Source organism: Bos grunniens, chromosome 1, assembly GCF_055505025.1.
Source record: "Bos grunniens cultivar Pamir isolate PY7600 chromosome 1, Bosgru_T2T1.0, whole genome shotgun sequence".
NCBI classification, from domain to species: Eukaryota; Metazoa; Chordata; class Mammalia; order Artiodactyla; family Bovidae; genus Bos; species Bos grunniens.
In genome coordinates this window covers 24072886-24091703 of record NC_141165.1, presented here as the reverse complement: position 1 = coordinate 24091703, position 18818 = coordinate 24072886, and the positions used below count along the sequence as shown (strand labels likewise).

The 18818-nt window shown below is 46.1% G+C and overlaps 1 long non-coding RNA gene across 3 annotated transcripts in view; it reads left to right on the top strand.

Moving 5' to 3' along the window:
- Positions 1–18615, top strand: part of LOC147379131 (uncharacterized) — a 31385-nt gene extending 12770 nt beyond the window's left edge. The window contains exons 2-3 of one of the 3 annotated variants that reach the window (XR_015146284.1): positions 7077–9707; positions 18244–18615. This is a non-coding gene — a long non-coding RNA (uncharacterized LOC147379131). Of the gene's footprint in view, positions 1–7076; positions 10005–18243 lie in introns of those variants that run through there. The other 2 variants (XR_015146287.1, XR_015146272.1) reach the window with 2 other exon arrangements.
- Positions 18616–18818: the final 203 nt, after the last annotated feature.

Here is an 18818-nt window from a genome sequence, read left to right as displayed (position 1 = left end):
CTCCCCATGGGTAGCTGAGCTGGAGATAATCCACACACTACTCCTTACATTTCTGTTACTTTTACTGACTCTTTACAGCCCAACCACTGATCTGAGTTTGAGAAAAGGGCCTGGGATCATTCGGATCCCAGCTCGAGCCAGAACATTACTCTGAAAGCATTCAATAAAATGTGGCTTTGAAACAAACAGAGTGAGATTTCTGCCCCCATATTCCCCATTGGTATCTCACCCAGTGAGGACCATCATAATCTTCTTCATGCCTCATCCCATAGACCTGTCATCCCTCTTCTCACCAGATTAATCTCTTCTTTCTCTAATGCGTCTGAAAGTGTTGTGAATCCTGTAAAATCAACCAAGCTGTCTCAGTTGGCCTGCATCTCATCCAATGTATTATCACTTTATTTCTTATATTAAACTTATCTCCCAGTTAAGTTTTGTAGTCTTTCTTGATAACAAGTTCCATCCTACCCCCTTTCTTTTAAAAACTTTAAAAAAAATTTTATTGTAGTTGATTTACAATGTCATGTTAGTTTCGGGTGTACAGCAAAGTGGTTCAGTTATACATATGCATATATCCATTCTTGTTTTAGATTCTTTTCTCATCAGGATTGTCAAAGAATAATGGACAGAGTTTCCTGTGCTATATAGCAGGCCCCCATTAGTTATCTATATTATGTGTAGGAGTGTGCATGTGTTCATCCCAATTCCTGATTTATTCCCTCCCCCCCTAACTTTTCCCTTTTGGTAACCGTAAGTTTATTTTCAGTATCTATAAGTCTGCTTCTGTTTTGTAAATAAGTTCATTTCTACATTCTTTAAAAATGAGATCTCACATCTAAGTGATATCATATGATATTTGTGTTCTTTGTCTGACCTACTTCACTTGGGAGATAATCTCTAGGTCCATCCATGTTGCTGCAAATGGCATTATTTCATTCTTTCTTAAGGCTGAGAAGTATTCCATTGTATAAATGTACTGCATCTTCTTTAGCCATTCTTCTGTTGATGGACATTTAGGTTGCTTCCTTGTCTTGACTATTGTAAATAATGCTGCATTGAATATTGGGGTGCATGAACCCTTTAGAATCCTTTAGACACATGTCCAGGAGTGAGATTGTTGGATCATACAGTAGTTCTATTGGAAGTTTTCTTTTATTGCAGGATAATTGCTTTACAATGCTGTGGTGGTCTCTGCTATAGATCAATGCAAATCAGTCATAATTATATATATCCTTTACCTCTTGAGCTTCCCTCTCCCTCACTATTCCACTCCTCTAGGTCATCATACAGCACCAAGCTAGGCTTCCTATGTAATACAGCACCTTCCCACGAGCTATCTATTTAAAACATGGCAGTGTATTTAATAAATGCTAGAGAGGATGTGGAGAAAAGGGAACCCTACTGCATTAGCTATCTATTTAAAACATGGCAGTGCATTTAATAAATGCTAGAGAGGATGTGGAGAAAAGGGAACCCTACTGCACTGTTGGTGAGAATGGAAATTGGTATGGTCACTATGGAGAATAGTATGGAGATTCCTTAACAAACTAGGGATAAAACTACCACATGACCCAGCAATCCCACTACTAGGCATCTATTCTGAGAAAACTACAATTCAAAAAGACACATGCACCCCAGTGTTCATTGCAGCACTATTTACAATAGCCAGGACATGGAAGCAACCTGGATGCCCATTGGGAGATGAATGGATAAAGAAGTTGTGGTACATATATACAATGGGATATGTTTTTTTAAGGAACCTCTATATTGTTCTTCATATTTGTTGTACCAATTTACATCCCCACCAAAAATGTAGGAGGATTCCCCACTCTTTTTCCTTAAAAGAAATTTCTCATTTCTCTTATTACTCTGTAACTAATTTCTTGTGTCTCCCTTACTGTTCTTAGGAAGACCTTAAAGCTACCTTCATTGCCTCTGGTTATTATTAATATTATATCGAGAATTCATAATTTAGTATGTGGAGTATTTTGGACCTGATTCCCTAAGTCTTTTCCTTCTGTTTCCTGGATTTCTCTGACCCATGTTGCTGCTACCCAAGGGAAAAGAGAATCCAGGGAAGAGACACAGTACAATGCCTTGGCCAAGGGAAAGTTGTTGCCTCTGACTGGCTAAAGCAAGGTATTTCCATTCTCTGTGGAATCACATTCTTCTCCTTCCACAGATGATTGGGAGTTGGCTTTATAAAGTGGAAATGACAAGAAAAACAAAAAAGATATTATCAACATAATCGACACTGAAAATAGGCAGTCTAATGTGTTTTTGGCTAAGAAATTATCCAGGATTATTAGGAAATAAAGAACGATTTAAAATTATCTCCAGTATGAGTGAAAAGTACTCCCTTTGGGAGCTGAACCTCCATGGTCTCTGAAGACCTTCACTGCCATTAGTTGATTAATTAATTCATTAACACCTCATAGAGCACAGGATATTGACTCCATATGGCATTGAGCAGGCAGTTTTATTTCTTTAGAAAATTTCTCTTACACGAAAGCACAGAAATAGTAAATAATTAAGCTCGAAGCTGCCTCGTTGTGATCTTTTATTGATCAAGGCAGAGATTTGAGAGGAGGAAGGCTTCAGGCGCTCACTCCAGCTAGACCACGTTTGCCCCACGATGACATGTTACTGAGAGATGCTTGTTCCTATTATAAAATCTTTAAGGAACAAAACAAGCCCACAATGTGTCTATGGCTCGCGGTACTTCTGTCTGAGGTTAATCACCCGGGTCTTGAAGATGGAAGCATTTTCTTATGGACTCCCGAGAGACCAAAGGAAATGAGAGATGAGAGTGGACTGCCTGCTGCCTTCTGAGTCCTCTCTTCATTAAGCTGGGTTTTAATGCTTTTTTTTCCCCCTCCTAATAAAGCTATTAGAACAATGACTTATGATTGTGTGGCTCAGTGAGACCTCCAGGGAGCGAAGGTGGGGGCAGGGGCAGCAGTGCTGAACTTGGATCAGGGGCAGAGAAAGTGGTCCGAGCCATTCTGCCAGTGGGCTTTTTGCTGCTGCCTTCCTGGGTTTCCGTGTTGCCCCTGCTTTTGTCCCCACTTACCAACCAGCCAACCGCCCCCTCCCCCAAGGTCTCGAGGTGGACCTAAGTGGTGGGGGGGCGAGCCATCGACGGGGGATGAGTAGCTGCATCCAAGTCCCAAACCTTTCTGGTCTCTTGTCCTGCTGCAGTCCCCTCCCTGCCATGTGTACCTTCAGATACCACCCCCCTTTTCTCCCTCTCTTCTGCTCAACGCTCTTTGGAGGGCTCATCTACTCCTTCCATCTCTACCTTCCCCCCCCATGCCGCAGCATCTCCACATCCAGGCTTTCATGCTTCACTTGTCGATGCTTCTTGGTGACAAAGCTCATCTCACCCCTCTGAGGTTAAATCTAATGTGCAATCACTTGATACACCTTCCTGCAGGAAGCTTTGGAAGTTGTCCATAACTCCTTCCTTCAAATCCCGTCCTTTGGCTTTTGTGGCAAATCTTTTTCTTTAAAAAAAAAATTATTTTATATTGGAGTACAGTTGATTTACAATGTTGTGTTAGTTTCAGGTGTACAGCAAAACGATTCATTTATACATACGCATATATCCATTCTTTTCCAGACTCTTTTCCCATATAGGCTATTACAGAATACTGAGTATAGCTCCCCCTGCTACACAGTACATTCCTATTGCTTATCTAGTTTATGTGTGATCGTGTGTACAGATTAATCCCAAACTCCAAGTTTGTCCCTCCCTCCACCCTTCCCCTTTAATAACCATAAGTTTGTTTTCAAAGTCTGTGAGTCTGTTTCTCTTTTGTAAATAAGTTAATTAACTTCCCAACTCCTCCCTTCAGCTTTTGTGACAATTCTTGGTAGTTGCTTTCCCACTTTCTCTCTTTCTCTTGTGACTGTCATGGAGATGCAGTCCTCAGACCCCACCTTTGAGAAAGGACTTCCTGCCTTTCTCAGGACATTCCTGCCTTCCTCAGGACATTCTTGAGGATTCCCCTCAGCCATGGGTCAAGGTCTTCTTGGATGGCCCCAGTCAATGACTGAGCAAGGCTTGGAAGAGCCCAACCACTGGGACTCTCTAACAGGAATCTTTGCCCCAGAACTCACAGCTGGATGGCTTAGGTCTGCACTGGTCTGACCACTGCGCTTCCCAATCCTGCCTCTTTTCTTTCCATGTGTGGCTCTGAGTAAACCTATTGTTCTCCTGACTCTATCTCAGTGTCTGTCTCCTGGAAGACCCAAAGCGCAGATTCCTTACACTCCTCTATTGCTTTCCTTTTTGACAGCCTCTTAAATGATGATGTTTCAAAGGTGTTGATCTCGCCCTTCTTCCTTTCTCAATTTACCCACTATTATTTTTTTCCCTTTGTACCAGCACATGGATCTTTATTTTATTATCATTATTTTTATTGGAGTATAGTTGCCTTACAATGTTGTGTTAGTTTCTGCTGTACATTGAAGTGAATCAGTCATATGTATCCATATATCCACTCCTTGAACTCCCACCCCCAAATCCCACCCATCTGGGTCACTACAGAGTAGCGAGATGAGCTCCCTGTGCTACACTGCAGGTTCCCACTAGCTAGCTATTTTACACAGGACAGGGCATGTATGTCAATCCCAACCTCCCAATTCATTCCCCTCCGCCACGTCCACCTAACTGTTCTCTACATGGGCATCTTTACTCCTGCCCCACAAATAGGTTCATCTGTACCGTTTTTCTAGATTCTACACATATGCATTAATATACAATATTTGTTTTTCTGTTTCTGACTTACTTCGCTCTGTATGACAGACTCTAGCTCCATCCACACCTCTACAAATGACCTAATATTTTTCCTTTATATGGCTGAGTAATATTCCACTGTATATATGTACCATATCTTTAAAAAAATTTAATTAATTTACTTTAATTGGAGGCTAATTACTTTATAATATTGTGGTGTTTTTTGCCATACTTCTACGTGAATCAGCCACAAGTGTACATGTGTCTTCCAACCTGAACCACCCTCCCCACCCTATCCCTCTGGGTTGTCCCAGAGCACCAGCTTTGAGTGCCCCAATTCATGCATTGAAATTGCACTGGTCATCTATTTTACATAAGGCAATATACATGTTTCAATGCTATTCTCTCAAATCATCCCTCCCTTGCCTTCTCCTACATAGACCAGAAGTCTGTTCTTTACATCTGTGTCTCTTTTGTTGTCTTGTATATAGGGTCATCGTTACCATCTTTCTAAACTCCATATAGATGTGTTAATATACTGTATTGCTGTTTGTCTTTCTGACTTACTTCACTCTGTATAATAGGCTCCAGTTTCATCCACCTCATTAGAACTGATTCAAATGCATTCTTTTGTATAGCTGAGTAATATTCCATTATGTATATGTACCACTACTTCCTTATCCATTCATCTGCTGATGGACATCTAGGTTGCTTCCATGTCCTAGCTGTTGTAAAAAGTGCTGCAATGAACTTTGGCGTACATGTGTCTCTTTCAGTTCTGGTTTCCTCAGTGTGTATGCCCAGTAGTGGGATTGCTGGGTCATATGGAAGTTCTATTTCCAGTTTTTTAACGAATCTCCATGCTGTCCTCCACAGTGGCTGTACTAGTTTGCATTCCCACCAACAGTGTAATAGTGTTCCCTTTTCTCCATATCCTCTCCAGCATTTATTGTTTATAGACTTTTTGATGGCAGCCATTCTGACTTGTGTGAGATGGTATCTCATTGTGGTTTTGATTTGCATTTCTCTGATAATGACCCATGTTGAGCATCTTTCATTGTCACTGTCTTATTCTCCTCCATGTCTTTCACTCTGTCCCCCGCCCCCGCCCCCCGCAAGAGTGAAGAATTGCATCTCTCTCTCAGATCATATCTCTCCCCAGTCTCCAAGACTCTGTATCTCTGCTTTGCTGCTGTCTCCACTTGGATGTCTTACAGGCATCTCAAACTTAGCACGTGAAAAAATCCCTCATCAGCCCCAAATCTGTAGCCCCCAAAACGGTCCTCTTGTATTTTCTGTCTTAGGGAGCGGTACCTAACTGTGGATTAAATCTCTGTGTCAGAAACCTTGGTTTTGTTCTTGATTCTTCTGTTGCCCTCTGTTGCCCTGCCAGTCTCCAGTCTCATATGATCACTGACTCCATTCTTGCTGGAGCTGCCTTCATTCTGTCTTGGGTCACTACAGCCACTTCATGACTGTCTTTCTTTCTCTAATCCTGCCACATTTAATCCATCCTTGAACGCACTGTCAGAGTGATCCTGAAATACAAATCAGTATCATTCTGCTGATCAGTCCCTTTTAATAGCTTTCCTTCCACCCTTCAATCCAAGCATCTCCAAATGGTTTGGGGAAGAGGAGTCCCTGGGACAGCAGCATCAACATCACCTGGAAACTTACTAGAAATGCAAATTCTCAGGCGCCAGCCCAGACCTGAGTCAGAAACTCTGGGGTTGGGGCCTAGCAATCTGTTTAACAAGCTCTCCAGGTGATGCAGGATAAAGTGTGATTATCAGCGACTCAGGAAGCCATTCACATCTCTAGTTCCATTGTTATGATAAAACATCTGTCTCTTCCCTGCTCTGACCACACTGAACAATTTGCCTGGTCAACACAGGGCTCCTTCTGCTAATTCCTGAATCAGTGCCTCACCTCCTCCAGGAAGCCTTCCCTGACAGTTCTCTAGCTGAGATAGGCATCCCCTCCTCTGTGCTCTCAAGTCCCCTGTGCTTCAGTCTATCACAGCTCTTATCTCGCTGTGGTGTAATTGCCTTTTTACCAGGCTGCATCTCCCACTAGACTGTGAGCTAGTTCAAAAGACAGATTGTCTTTCATCTCTGAGTCTCTGGGGCCTGGCTCTCTGCCAGGCCTGGAGAAGGGGTGTAGTCATGACGTCCTGATGGGGGAGTATCAGGCCTGCCTTTACTGGGGTTGCTGGGCTACAGCACCACTGTCAGCTGTCGGAGCAAGTGCACTCTGCCTCCTCGTGTGCCTCTGGACGGCTATTTTAAAAGTAGTGGGGCTGGGGTTTGATCTCATCCTGCTTGTTTCATTTCAGCCCTGGGGAGCTGGAGGCTCGCATGTGCTAATTGGATGACGGCATTGGGTCTGACTGGCCTTGTAAATGTGTACACAGGCAGTGAGCGGAGCACAATTCAAACAGAATCATCTTGAAGATGCTTTGATTCCCACAGCTAAGCAGTCTGACCCTGCACTCCTGCGATCTTGGCAGAACTCTGCTGTACTGCTATCGGTGAAAGCTGGACTTGGGAATCAACTCTGCGGGGAAATGTTGCTGTCACTGCTCTGTCTTTCCAGACTTCCCAGACTCCATGAACCCTGCAAGGTCTTAATTTGTCCATCTTCACAGTGAGCATCATCCAGACTAGTCACGTGTTCTGCCAAGTGCTTCAGGTATAAAGCTTTCCAAGTGAGTGACTCTCAGGTGAGTCAGTGGTCCTGACATGACAGCACAGGGCATTAGGTATGCACCTGGAAGCTCATCAAAGCAGAGGGGGAGGTTGAGGGGTGCCCTGGTCTTAGGCAATCTGGGAGCCCAGAGGAAGAACTGTCCAGGTTGTAGATGCTGAGAGAAAACAGCAGAGAAAGGCTGGTTGCTTATCTGAAAGGAGCTATGCTCCTCCACCCTGCTTCCTCCTTCAGTGGCAGCTTCTACACCCCTTCCACAGTGGTTTAGGAAGCGGAGGTCCAAGAGACAGACAGGGCAACGTTTGAGCTTCATGGAGCAATTCCGTTGCTGTTGATCCCTTGTGAAGCCACAACCCTATACTGCATCTGTCAAATAGTCAGCGTTCTCTCACCAGCTACCCCTCAGACCAAAACTGTCACTTTAAGGCAGTGGTCCTTCATCTATTTTGGGTGGTCAGGGACCCTTTGGAGAATCCTAGAAAATGATAGCATTTCTCCCCAGAAAAAGTTGGTCTCATTTCAGGTGGTTTGTGATATTGCCGAGGTCTAACCCATAGGAGCCTGTGGACAGCTGAGAAGGAGTCGCCACTGCTAGTTGCTCCCGGTCTTTCCTGCACCAAGGTCCCCTCTTGGATCAACTCACTCCTGAAGCCCCAGGCAGAACGGCTCCCTCCTCAGCACTCACAGGTAGGGAGCTGACTGCAGAGCAAAGCACAGCAGGGGACTCGGCTCCGGAGTCAGGCTCCCAGCTGCTGCCCGGGCTCCTGTTCTGGCCTACTGCTTACCCAGCTGCTGCCCAGGTTCCTGTCCTGACTCACCTGCTTACCTGCCGTGTGGAGCCCCTGCCAGTTGTGGTTTCCAGGAATACACACACACTCTCCTATGCAGGAGAGATTCATCTCAGGCTACTTGAAGCAGAGGCCACATGGATCCAAGGCTCTCTGCAACCCAGCTCCTCCAGGCCCCAGGGGGCTGCCGAGCTTCGTTCATATTCATCATTGCTGGGAGCTGCACCTTTCCTCCAGGCTGTGTGGGGATGTGCATCACCATGGAAACGCTAGAGGTGAAATCACTCAAGTGTTGGCAAGCGGAGTTTCTCTTTGGAGCTTGAAAAAATGGAGATCAGGCTCACCGTGTCACAGAAAGGAAAGATGCCCTCAAAACAACCTGCACACTCTCGATTTCCATTTGAGGACTTTCTCTTTAAATAAAAGCTGAACAGTAAATTAAAGATAAATGTTTTCAGTCTCTAGCTTGGCGGCCCCAGAGAGTCTACTTGGAATGGACAGGCCAATTCTTTCTGGCTTTGCTAACCTGCTGCATCTTGTAGAGTGGATAACACATTCTGTCTGAAAAGAAATGGGGTGACATCTCAGAACTGATATTTCAAATAGATGAAGCTGGAGCCCAGAATAGACCCTTGTGCTTCTTGGCCACTTCTGGTCCTTTGCCTGCTTTTTGTGCCCAGGATACATTTTCTAAATGAGGATCTGATAGGCTCCTGGTGGCTAAGCTTCTTAAGGATGTATTTCCTCACCTGGGCAGGCTCCAAGATCCCTGTGGTCATAACTACTCACAGGTCGCCCTGCCCTCAGATTTTTGAGAGCTGTATGCCAGCTCCCAAGCGCTAATTTGGGCAGTGAGAGACCACATTTGGGCTGCCTGGACTGGGGTGGGGAGGAGAACCAGGGAAATCAGGGAATGGAGAGAGTGTGGGAGGTGCTGGAGTGGAGCTGGGCACTAGGGTAGCTCACAGGAGACTTTGGCTAGCAGGGGATCTGGGCACATCCGTGGCTTGGAGGAGGCCATCAGTGTGGGCTACTTGAACTCTAGTTCATCCTCAGTGGACAACAATCTTTCTTGTCTTCTTTTTCTCCACTGGGCAGAAAGAGCACTGACAATACTTCCTCTCCTTCCATCAGGGGTGGGTCTGGACATATTGTGTCCAATATGGACACATATTTTTTAAGGTTTTAAAGCTTGGCTTTGCTTGTTCATTCATCAACAGGAGTGTGTCAGGTGGGGCCTAAGGAAACACCCTTCTCGCAAATAGTTATGGACCAGGATGGCAGACTGAATATATGGTTATAGATAAAGACACAAATAAAGTAAGTGCTTTCAGCAAATGCCTCTATTGTGACAGTTATAACTTTTCTGTTTCTATCAGAGGTTTGGATTACTATGTCAAAGGCGGATGAGAGACGGACAGACACCCACAGAAATTGGTTTTGAGACTAAGATCAGTGTTTCACTTTCCCAGGTGAGAACAGACAGGTCAGTTGAAATGCAATCTAGGGGAGGGATAAATTAGGAGCTTGAGATTGACATAGACACACTACTATATATAAGATAGATAACCAACAAGCACCTACTGTATAGCACAGGGAACATACTCAGTATTGCGTGATAACCTATATGGGAAGAGAATCTGAAAAGAATGAATATTTGTAAATATGTAACTGAATCACTTTGTTGTACACCAGAAACTAGCCAACACTGGAAATCAACTATACTCCAATAAAATGACAAAAAAAAAAAAGAAATGAATCTAACCTAATCCATTCTGTGCTTGTATGGTTATATCTTAGTTTTCTCCATATTAAACTTTAGTCAGAAAAATTAGAACATACTATGTTTCTGAGTCCCTGATGTAGGAAGAGCTGAGGTTTTGGAGAAGTTGGCACATGGGGTCAATGATTCTTCTGGTATCTGACTTAGGGCTGCTCAGGGCACAACTCAGGAGGCATCATTTATGTAGATTATGTTGTGGGTGGTGCTTCTGAACTGTGCAGCTAGACAGCCCTGGTATAGGGGGCTCTGAGGGTTGTTTTTAGAGACAAGTGGGGACTAAACTCTGGGAGGCAAGCAGGAGAGGAAGAGGTGCTCCAAGGAGTATAGGAACTCCAGAACAAGTCGGTGCAGGTGGGGTAGGTGGTGTGCCATTGACATGGCAGAATGGCATTGCCAGACGTCAATGTGACAAGTAGGGTGATGGTGGGTGAAGCCAACAGGAGAATGAACAAGAGCTCATGGAGCCAAGACCAGTTGCTTTAGGAGGCTTCCAGAAAAGCATCAAAATAGAGACATCTGAAGTGCTACCATTTTGTAGGTGGGGGCTATTGGTCTACAGCTTTGGGGACTAACTTGTGAAATGGCCATAGTATGATGCACTATTTAGTGGGGCCCTGGGTCATGTGGGCTTCCTGTTTGGTACATAGCTCTCAGGAGGATTATTGTTTTAGAAAAGGAATGCTTGTTTCCTTCTTGAGGTCCTCAGGGAGAGAATTACAAGTGAGAGGACTAGAAATAATGTTGCAACTGCACCTGTGTTGAGTGTCTAGCTTCTCTTTCCTCCTAGCAGAGCTGACAAAGGTTCAGCTGATTTCTTCTTCTTCCAGGGCACAGGCCTAGACTACATCTCCCAGCTTCCTTTGTAGCTAGGGGCAACCATGTGACCAAGTTCCTGCCAATGGCATGTGAACTGAAGTGGTGTGAGCTGTTTCCAGGCCTGGCATAAAACATCTCAAGTACCATGTTCCACAATCTTTCCATTTCTTCTGGCTTGATATGGATCAGCATGGTGACCTGGGAAGCTGCATGTTGAAAGTAGTGGAAGCACAATTTGGAAACAGGCTTGAGTCCCTAAATCACCACTCACAGACCTGTTTGCCAATAAGGAACCTCCACTTGGGACTTTACACAAGTAAGATAAGCCTATATCAGGTCTGAGCCATCATACAAGTTAGGGTTTGCATGTTTCAGCAGCAAGTAGTACTTTCACTAAAGCACTGTTAGTCTTGAGTTTCCCCAGAGTCGGGTCCGACTGCTCTGAATCTGGAGTCTACTTCTGGTCCAATCAGTGTGGTAAAGGGGCTACAAAGAGCAAACCATGGTTATCTCTGTTCACAAAATAGCCTCTCTCAGCAGGGGCTACAGTGGGGAAATTTTTCCTGGAAGGGGACCAAGAGCATGGCAGTTAACTTGACTTAGGGTCTAATGCTGTTGTGGGAAAAATCCCAGTAGAACTCCACAATCTGAAATCTGCCTTCTAGCTACTTCCCTTCTTACTCCCAGTTCTTCTCTTTGCAGCAATAGTTAAGTCCCTTCTCAGTTGTCCTGTTTCCAGGGGTTCTCTTCTCCCATCTCCCTACCCTGCCACCCCTAGTTCTGACTTGGTTCCTTTGATGGCCTGGTCCCTGAAGCACAGGCTTTGAAGTTACATGGACATCAGCTCAAATCCAACCATCTCCACAAACTGGCCTGGTGATGATAAACACCTTCTCTCTCTGAATCCCAACCTCTTCATCTGTACAGTGGCGATGGAGACACTTCTTACGGTTGTTGGTGTAAATATTTACTGAGATCCCATGCCTGAAGCACCTAACACTGTGCCTGGTAGCGGTGTCTGTGATTTCTGTTGTGTTTGATGTTGTGATTTAAGCCCTCTCACCATCCTGGTGGGGGCTTCCCAGGTGGCGCTGGTAAAGGATCTTCCTGCCAATGCAGGAGACACAAGAGACGTGGGTTCGATCCCTGGATCAGGAAGGTCCCCTGGAGGAGGGCATGGCAACTCACTCTAGTATTCTTGCCTGGAGAATCGCATACACAGAGGAACCTGTGGGCTATATAGTCCATGGGGTTGTGAAGAGTTGGACATGACTGAACAAGTGAGCACCAGCACAACAACCATTCTGGCCAGTGGCTCTGAATATGCTGCGGTTGGTCCAAATCCTGTGGAACTTGGATCTGAATACAATTCTTCTGCAGCTGGTATTCAGCTGACATCAGTACAGGGTATGTCTTCTTCTCATGATGCTGGTACTGTGTTCATGCTCCTTTCCTCTGGTTAGTGGGCCCGCCAAAAACTTGTTCTCAGCTTGACCCTCACACTGTCAGGGCAGTAGCTTTCTACCAACACACCTGGTCCATTGAAGACATCACTCTTGGGACTTACCTGGTGGTCCAGTGGTTAAGAATCCACCTGCTGATGCAGGGGACCCAGGTTCTAGCTCTGGTCTGGGAAGATTCCACATACCATATGGCAACTAAGCCCGTGTACCGCAACTACTGAACCTGTGCTCTAGAGCCTGTGAGCTGTAACTGCTGAGCCGCAACAAGAGAAGCCACTGAAATAAGAAGCTTGAGCACCGCAATGAAGGGTAGCTCCCTCGCTGCAACTAGAGAAAGCCTGCTTGCAGCAACAAAGACCCAGCAGTCATTAGAGAAAAAAAAAATCCCTCTTTGTTCTGGGCCTTGACATCTCAGGGCACTGCCAACTGGGAGATGTTTTGGGGGAGCCTGGAACATTCTAAAAGATCTTTGAAAGGATTTTATAGAACTATCATTCTTCACCTTTCTTGGATTATGGGTCCTCTGGAGATTTTGATGAACATTCTGGATATTCTCTTTACAAAGATATCCAGACACACATAGACAAAGAGTTTTGCTACTACCTGGAGGGCCTCCAGGGAGTCAGCCCTTGGCTGGCAGGTTGGGCTGGTACACGCCTGCCCTTCCTGGGGAGTGGTGTGCTCTCCCTGGAGAGGGCGCTCCAGGCAGCCTCCCCACCGGTGGCCTCAGTAAAGTGAGGATGATTCAGGCATTTTTCTCATCAAGTTTAAATCAGCTGTGTGAAACCTCAGTGGAGCCTTCTCTCTGCCCTCCTAGTCATCTGTCTGAACAACCCTACAGATTCTGAACGTTAATCAGTGTCATTGGGAGTCTGCTGATGTTACGTGCAACTTAATTGGTTCTTTGGAGGAAAGAGAGTCACCGTCTAGGAGTGTAGGCTGGGGGCAGGAAGGCACAGAGGGAAAGGAAAATGACACTGAGCTGGGAAAAGATCAAGTGTGCCCTTATTGCTTCTCCGAGATTGCAACCCGAGAGGAGCCTGCTTCTGCTGATGGGGCTTAAAGAGGTTTTCCGAAGCACTGAGACAAGGCGGCCGCCTCCCCCTCCCACATCTTTGTTTCTCTCCCCGCTTTTCCGCGTGTGGAACCACATCCAGCGGGGAGCTGGGGGTAGTGGGGGGAAGGGAGAGCCCATCCACTTGACTGTCAGAGCTGATCACTGCTGACCTTATCAAAACGCAGAATCAATACACTCTCCTCCCAGCAGCCCAGAAAAATCACAAGGAGTTTGAACCGAAGCAATTTGAAGTGCAGAATTGTCCTAAGCAGAAGACAAGCTGGTAAATGGTTGGGGCTCTGAGTTCTCCCGCTCGCAGAGTCAGGCGAGGCCAGTAGCCTCACTAGAATTTTGGTGAAGGATGGGCACCCAATGAGGGGAGAATCCACAGCAGTCTTTGTGCCCTGTGCCCCTTGCTGGCTGACCCTCTGGGATCAGAGTACTACCTGTGCTGGGAAGGAGGCGTTGGGGATTGGGGCACAGAATGCAAGGAAGTGACCTTGGCTCCCCAGGACCCTTCAGCAGGCTCTGGGGAAGGTCCTCTCCCCGCCAGACCCTGGAGCAGAGGCCTCTAGGGTCTACTGCACCCTTAGAAAAGCCACACTGTGTCACCGGTTTAGTGCTAAGGGGCCTTCATGATGCTACCACCTTCAACTTTCCTCTCATTTCTTTCTCCTCTTTCTCTTTTCTATAGTCTTGCTTTCTAGTCCTTGTCTCTTTCTACTTTGCCTCTTTTTTCAGGAGGGAGAAGACCAGAAGGAAGGAATGGAATAGAAGCCATCGTGGATGGAAGGAGATAGATGAGGTCCCCGGTGCTGGCGGAAGTCTCTGCCTTCTTGCAGAATCCGTATTCTGCGGGTCACTGTGTGTGGCAGGTTTGGTATTGGGGTGAGCGTTGGGAGTGCAGGCTCTCCGGGACACCAGAGGCTATCTCCCTGGGGCCAGCTGACCGGAGCTAGATGTCCTCCATCCCTTCCCTGGCCTTCTAACAACAAACCAGTGTCTTGAGTATATTTCCCAAAGACATCAACTCCTTAAACATGTCTCCATCTCTTGTTTCTGGCCATTCCTGCCATTTCAGAGCACACAGTGGCTGGAGCCAGCATGGCTCATGTGCCCCGGGCTGGCAGAACCATCAGACGTTACTGTACTACACACACTGGACAACAGTTGCCCACCCTGTCTCTCTCTTACTTGGCGCTGACCTCCTTGAGGGCAGCAGCAGATCTGAATTATCCTGGTGTCCCCAGAGCCCACCCCAGGAGACCGCACAGAGAAGAGCCCAGACCCTGGCATTCCCGAGGGACCAGAGCTCATCAGGAAGGCAGGGCTACCTTCACCAGAATCCACACAGAGGAGTCTAGATCAGCCCTTTTGTGGCCTCATGGCTTTGTTGTTGAGCAAGTACACAACAGCAGGGCTGGCTACCTTACCTTGCCAGCCTCATGACACTAATGTGTTTTCATTCCTTTGCGTGTTCGGTGGCCTCTGCCTGGAAAGCATCCTACAAATGCAGAATTAATTGCTCTCTTTTCTGAGTTCCTAAAGGATGTTGTACTCAAGGTTTTTAGAGCACTGATCACATTGTGCTTTATTGGTTGTTTGCATGACTGTCTCCTCCTATGTAGGCATTCATCCCACAAATACTCATTGAGCATCTTTGGTGTGGGGATATGTGAGGAACAGCACAGGCAGGGCTCTGGCCCTCATGGAGCCAAGTGGGAGGATGAATGGCCATGGCAGTGCCAGGTGTAGAGTAAGCCCACATCAAATGTTCATTGAATGGAAATGAGGGTGTGGTATTTGGAGAGGCTGGATGGAGAAAGGGGCCAGGAACACAAGAGGGAAGCACATTGAGGGAGATGATGTCTTACTGTTATCATCCAGAGAATTTAGTAGTGGGAGGGGAGAAAAGGGAGCAGAAACAAGGAAATCTTGTCGACTGAAACGGGCTGGGGAGGGAGTCCAGCAGGTTAGGCTGCTGCAAGGACAGCATTAATCAGGAGCCTCTGGGCTACGGGGTTCACCCAATGGTGTGGCTGCAAGGATTCTGCCAGCCCTTTAAACCAGCCATCACTCCCACCACTGTGCCACCACCCAGGTCTTCAGATACTGGGGATAGGAGAATGGTTATCAGGAGGGTATACATGAAGCAGCAGGGGCAAGTGGGCCTGGTGCCGACTTTGTTCATTGAGGGGAGTGTGAGGCACCTGATTTTTTAATATCACATTGACAAATGGAGGGAAACCATCCCTGAGCAAACAATAAAACAGCAAGGATGAAGCATCACTGGCTTGCATCCTCCCCTTGAGGGAAGGAGAAAGTAAGGTGGGGGACAGATGGGAGTGGTATCCTGGGCCTCTTAGGTCCCTGGCATGCAGAGCCCATGCCTATGACTGGTGTTGGAATGAGGCTTCCAGCTCCCTGTGCAGTTTAACACACTCGGTGGCAGGTGAGGCTGCCAGCCTGCCAGCTGTCAGGGTCTCTTGACAGAGCAGCTGGGAGTCAGCCCCATTGGAGCAGAGGAGCACTGGCGCCTGACCTTTCTTCCCAGCGAATGCCTTCCCACACAACTGGGCATCTGCGGCCTGAGCATCCTGGGAAATTCCCAGTGCCCTAGAAACTCATCAACCCGCGGGCAGGGAGCAGAAATGAACACAGCAGCACCAGCCGCAGATGGCCATAGCTTCTAAATAAGCATTTCATTAGTTTGGAACCCGGGGAAAACACGGTTCAAGATATAGAGAAAAATAAATGAGTAAGGAGAGCCTGATTTTAAATCCTGCTAGTTATGTTCAGCACGTCCATAAAAGTAAGCAGAGCTCTCTTTTTAAAGGGGCCACTGTTAATTAGCCGAGGCGCCATTCGAGCACTTCGTCTAGTTGCAGCCTGGTTCTGCCATGCCGGGGAGGAGGCATACGGTTCCACATATCCTTTTAATGCCAGCTCCTGTCAGGCGGAAATTGGCTCCTTCACTCTGTAACTGTGCTTTATGGAGGAGCGGAGCGGGAGTAGCAGTCTGGGTGCTTACTTGCTGCCTGCCCCTCCCCCCAGCACTGCCCCTGAAGGCCAGTTCTTCCTCATTCCTCCTTCCCGAGGTTGGTGCTCCATCCCTATCCAAGTGGACACCCGAATCCATTTCTGCAAGCTGTGTGTTCCGTTTCTCTTTCTCTTTAGCCAGTAAGTGATGCCTGAGGGTGCTTTTCATGTTCTTTAACCTCTGATGGCTTGTTCTGATTCTCCATGCTTCCTGGGGATAGCAGGAGTCCTGCTGCCCTCTCCTGCAAGACCAGGAGTCTAGTCTCATCTTCCCTTGTCTCCCCAACAGGCTTGTCCTGCCCAAGGAAGGGTTCAAACTGGGGCTTACAAAACCTCCAGAATGCCAGCATCATAGGACATTTTAGCAGGTGGCAGGAGATTGTGGGGTACCTGAGACTTGGTTTTGAGTCCTAAGCTGCACCACTGATAACCTTGCTGAACCCCAGTCCCGCATCTGCAGGTTGGGGACAGGAGGCTGTGCTGTGGGGAGGGATGATGGCTACGGAGCTCCCAGGCACCTTCCTACCTGCTTCTTTCAGTATTCATGTGCTTGGGTTTATATTAGGTTGAGATCAGGTGACCTTACAAAGAGCCAGAGAATTTAGTTTTAGGCAGATCCTGGGTGCTGAGGGTCCTGGTTTCTGAGTAGGTCTGATTGGTTTGGATATTCTGAAATGCTGTTGGATGGACCCCATGGATCCTCATTAGTATGATAGCTTTTTGAACACCTTCTTGTGTAATCACTGAAGTATTGTATTCTTTATGTTCTGTAATTTTAAAAAGTGTTTTAAATTAACAATTTGTTGTGATAGTTTAACACAATTAGCTGTGTTGTGATAGTTTTAAGTGAACAGCAAAGGGGCTGAGCCATACATATACATGTATCCATTCTCCCCTAAACTCCCCTCCCATCCAGGCTGCCACATAAGATTGGCAGTTTCATGTGTTATACAGTAGATCCTTGTTGGTTACCCATTTTAAATATAGCAGTGTGTTCATGTCTCTCCCAAACTCCCTAACTATCCCTTCCCCCATCCTTCCCCAATTTTTATCACGGCACTATAAGCAGATGCTGTTATTCCCATTTGATGGATAAAGAAACCGAGACTCAGGGAGGTTAATAATGGGTCCAAAATATCACATTTGGTAAGTGTGAGAGCTGAGTTTCTACTGGCCTGCTGACTTTCAATTCTATCCTTCCACCATGCATTGCTATGTCTGCAGAAATCAAAGAATCCAAGTTAAACAATTCCTTAGAGTAGTGCTGTCCACTAGAAAGTTTTCTGTGACGATGGAAAAATCCTACTCTGCTGTGTCCAATATGATAACTGTTAACCACTTGAAATGTGGCCAATGTGGCAGAATTGAGTTTCACATTTTATTTCATTTTAATTTCTAAATTTAAATAGCTCATGTGGGTAGTGCTTGCCATATCAGACAGTGCGGTGCTACAGTTTGTATTTTGCTAATGCGAGTCCTCAGGAGACCCAGGGGGCTTGTAGCCAGTGGCTCCCACTCAAGCTCCTCCCACTTTCCCACCCTTGTAGGCACACTGAATGACTACCTTCTTATAGTTCTGTAATAAATTGTATGCCACCTTCTGCCCATAATGGGCCCTGGGGGCTTTTGTTGGACAGGATGGTTCTCCATCTGGTAGTTTCTTTTCCCATCTTCCCTTTAACTTCTGGTTTCTGGTCTTCAATCTCAGTCTCCAGTTTGCTGGGTCAGTTCTATCAGTAGCTATGACTGGCAATCCTATTAGTTTTCTAAGTCACTGGCACGGGGGTACACAGGCTCTTTTTACATTCTTGGCAATTTGAGCATCACATTTCTTTTTCTGTCTCTTTCAGTTCAGTTCAGTTCAGTCGCTCAGTCGTGTCCGACTCTCCGCGACCCCATGAATCACAGCACGCCAGGCCTCCCTGTCCATCACCAACTCCCGGAGTTCAGCCAAACTCATGTGCATCGAATCGGTGATGCCATCCAGCCATCTCATCCTCTGTCGTCCCCTTCTCCTTCTGCCCCCAATCCCTCCCAGCATCTGTCTCTTTGGAATATCTTTTATTTAAATTAAAGAAGTAGTGCTTGTTGATAATAGAAAATGTAGAAAATATGGGAAAAAATAAGTAAAAACTGGGAGCAATGCCAGTATTCAGACCTTATCACTTTTATAATTTGAGATTTTTTTTTCTATCAAATAAATGTAGTTTTAACATAAGGAAGATTCCATTGGTAGTCTCAGTTTTTATTTACCAATAGATCATGAGTGTTTTATCATCAAAAATACTTCAAAAACATAATTTTAAACAGGTGTACAGTATTTTCTTGTGTGAATATGTTAAACTTATATAACCATATTTCAGTGGAATATTCAGGTTATTACCAATGTTTTGCTATTTTAGGTAGCAAGAATGAACATCCATAC